Source organism: Procambarus clarkii, chromosome 34, assembly GCF_040958095.1.
Source record: "Procambarus clarkii isolate CNS0578487 chromosome 34, FALCON_Pclarkii_2.0, whole genome shotgun sequence".
In the NCBI taxonomy this organism is placed as follows: domain Eukaryota; kingdom Metazoa; phylum Arthropoda; class Malacostraca; order Decapoda; family Cambaridae; genus Procambarus; species Procambarus clarkii.
In genome coordinates, this window is record NC_091183.1 from 4,543,128 (window position 1) to 4,544,589 (window position 1,462).

Genomic DNA, 1,462 nt, shown 5'->3' on the forward strand with positions numbered 1-1,462 from the left:
TACAGGAGTGAACTTGGACAAAGGACAAGAGCTAGAGTTTTATAATTGTTTACATCATATTTACTATGTCTGAAATACAGAGGGTAAAAATTTCAGGGAAATTGATCGGTTATTTACAAAGATACGAGAGAGAACTAAGGTGGGGACGAGAGCTGGAGCTCGCTAACTGTTTTTGATCTTATTTACGGTGTCTGAAATACAGAGGGTAAAAAATTCAGGGGAATTGATAGGATATTAACAAAGACTTGAGGGGGAAGTAGGGTGGGGGACGAGAGCTGGAGCTCAGTAACTGACTTGATCTTATTTACTACGACTGAAATATGACTGTTTAAAATTTCAGGGGGATTGGACTGCTAGTAGGGAAAATGTGGTCTCTGTCAAATTTGGGTCTTCAATTGGACTCTGATTAATTTCGATCATGAACTGGACTCTGAATATTTTGGCACAAAGTGGACTCTGGCAAATTTTCGGTATAAACTGGACTCTGATGAAAATTGGGTAGAAAATGGACTCTGTCAAATTGCTGTTGTTAATTGGACTCTGATAATTTTTGGGTAAAAACTGGACTCTGATGAATTTTGCTAGAAAACTGGACTCTGATGAATTTCTGTTGTTAATTGGACTCTGATCATTTTTGGGTAAAAACTGGACTCTGATGAATTTTGCTCGCAAAGTGGACTCTGTTAACTTCACGGAAAAGCTTGACTCTGATTATTTCAGGCATTAGTCTCAGAGGCAGCTTCAGTATTAAAGGTTACATTGAGATGCCTAGGTTGATTTGTGTAAAACTGACTGGTTAATGAAAAAGGAACAAGCATTACGATGTCAGAAAATAGCTGTAAGGAATTATGAAGAGAGAACAATATGAAAGGAGAGAGGGGTACTGTAACAGGTAAGGAGAGGGGTGAGGGATGGTCGGATATTATGGAGAAGATAAGATTATGGAGGTGACCTGAAGGCAACGTCTGGCTGGTGGCGTAAGGTAAATACAGGTGACGCGAGAGATTGTGAGGTAAGGGGGAGGGAGGGGGTGTGATGCATGAGCAGGAGATGCCGGGGGAGGGGGATGGCAGGATAATGATTCAGTTATATAGCCATATACTAGTTTCTAAGTAAGAATCCTACTTAAATGTAAAAGGCCTAAATATCTGTTTGTTCTTGGTATGAACTCTGAAAAATTTCTCCCATAAGAACTTTAACAAAACTCGTATGACATTATTTTCATCATAAGAACTTTTAACAAACTTCTAAAATCTCAGAAATTATTTTCTTCATAAGAAACCTCTAAGAGCATATCGACTCTTTTCCAAAGTTCATTGAATCTGGTGGGCCGTAGCGGAACTTTTGCCTGAAAAAAAAAGGGCCCATACGCCCCTTGGTAATATCAGCCCTTTTTTCCCCGAGAAAAAAAGGGCCCATACGCCGCCATCCCTACTACTTATAACAAATCACTGGCAACAGG